This window comes from Schistocerca americana, chromosome 8 (assembly GCF_021461395.2).
Source record: "Schistocerca americana isolate TAMUIC-IGC-003095 chromosome 8, iqSchAmer2.1, whole genome shotgun sequence".
Taxonomy (NCBI): Eukaryota; Metazoa; Arthropoda; class Insecta; order Orthoptera; family Acrididae; genus Schistocerca; species Schistocerca americana.
Genome location: NC_060126.1, coordinates 363504452 through 363506563, shown reverse-complemented (window position 1 = coordinate 363506563; position 2112 = coordinate 363504452). Strand labels below are relative to the sequence as shown.

Here is a 2112-nt window from a genome sequence, read left to right as displayed (position 1 = left end):
AAAAATAATATAGTTCATTAATTTGTAAGAGAATTAATATTACATATTTTACTCAAAGATCTAGTGACATTTACGAGCAATAAAGGCAGAACAACTGATTTTATGACGCATTGCTACAATATGCATTAAATGGGCTCACAGTGGAATGCGATTTTTCACGATGGTAGTTAGTGTGTGGCTGTATAAGTAAATTATGGAAATTCCTTAGAAAAATTTTGCTGGATAACTGTTCTATCACTTTGGATGTCATTTGATCATGAACATTTCAGAAGACTAAACACTGTGACACGGTCGTCATCAAATAGGGATTTATTCAACAATCGGTACTAGGAAGTCACTAATCAGTCTTTTCTTTGGAAGCATCAGCTTGTAACCGAAGGAAAAGGGATGTGTAGGGTTCAGTGTTGACAACGACGCCATTAGACTTGGTAAACAACGTTGAAATGGGAAGAATACAGAAGAGAATTAGACGTGTCCTTTCCAAAACTATTCCAGAAATCATCTTAAACGATTTGAAGAAACCACAGAAAGCTTGATGCATGGACGGAAAGTAGAACACCGTTCTTCCCGAATGCGAGCTCAATTCGTTAACCACAGTACCGTTTTTCTTAGCGTAGTAATCTTACTTATCGGTGGAGAAGAGGCGAAGAGAATACGGGGTAGAACCATTCCCTCATATTGTGGTCTTGACATAAGAATAGCAGAATAACATTTTGTTGGGCAGCAAATTGACTACCTGTCGTTTAACGCAAGGGTGAACATAAAAGAAAGAAAATGTCAGAAGATAAACAGTCTGAAAGCAACGTTGTGTATCGACTGAGCGGCCGGAAGCAAGCCATCAGAGCTGCGGTCTTCCAATGTCTTCATTACGGTTGCGGGTAAGCGGAACTATTAAACAGAACCTGACCACACATTCAGTCACAAAACTCTGACGACACGAAAATAAAAGATTATGACGTTATTTCAACAGACTGGAAAGTAATAATGTTAACTAATTACCTGTTGCTGTTTTCAGCGGGTAAATGTATTTAATGTGAGTGGGTCAGTTAATAACTCAGTGGTTAGGGCTAGTATTGTGCTCTTTTTCGCCGCTTTAGATGGACTGGCACAGTGGATTACAACACTATAATGATATGTTTCGTAACACATATTTTTTGTAACGCTGTTTCCGAACTAACAGAAATCGTGTATGTTAGCCTTACAGTTTTTGCCATTCTTTGTTATATGAAACGCTGAACAGCAAGACAACTAGCTTCCGAAAAATGAAGCAGCAACAGCAGGTGAGAGTCTGTTGGGAATTAACTGTTGTTGTAAGGAAAACTATGTATCCAGAATGAGATTTTCACTCTGCAGCGGAGTGTGCGCTGATATGAAACTTCCTGGCAGATTAAAACTGTGTGCCCGACCGAGACTCGAACTCGGGACCTTTGCCTTTCGCGGGCAAGTGCTCTACCAACTGAGCTACCGAAGCACGACTCACGCCCGGTACTCACAGCTTTACTTCTGCCAGTACCTCGTCTCCTACCTTCCAAACTTTACAGAAGCTCTCCTTCGCAGGAGAGCTTCTGTAAAGTTTGGAAGGTAGGAGACGAGGTACTGGCAGAAGTAAAGCTGTGAGTACCGGGCGTGAGTCGTGCTTCGGTAGCTCAGTTGGTAGAGCACTTGCCCGCGAAAGGCAAAGGTCCCGAGTTCGAGTCTCGGTCGGGCGCACAGTTTTAATCTGCCAGGAAGTTTCAAAACTGTGTATATTTATTGCTAGCTACTACACGAGATAATACGCATTTCTGTTTGCTCATTCAGTACAGAAAACAATCTAAAAATAAATTGTAAAACCACGCTGTTCAAGTATAACAGATGTTACGCGTGATGTTATGTCTTCATTCACTGAATTTTGTAATTACGTTGTTCAGTTACGTGGCCCCACGAAGAATATTTTAATCCCCCTTGGAATACTTTTGGTTTTCCTGCAAATGAAAAAAATCAATTTTAAGGATCAATATACGTAACTTTAAGGAATAACCAACCTCAGAATAATGATGCACCTTTATATTTATTTATTTCTTTCAACAATGCCCAGTTTCAGTTTTCACGACGAACAAGTTTATTTTTACG

General features: G+C 40.1%; 1 non-coding gene across 1 annotated transcript; it reads left to right on the top strand.

Annotated features, from left to right (window-relative positions):
* The first annotated feature begins 1635 nt into the window (after window positions 1-1635).
* Window positions 1636-1710, top strand: Trnas-cga. The gene has a single exon. It is a non-coding gene; the product is annotated as a tRNA-Ser (tRNA).
* Window positions 1711-2112: the final 402 nt, after the last annotated feature.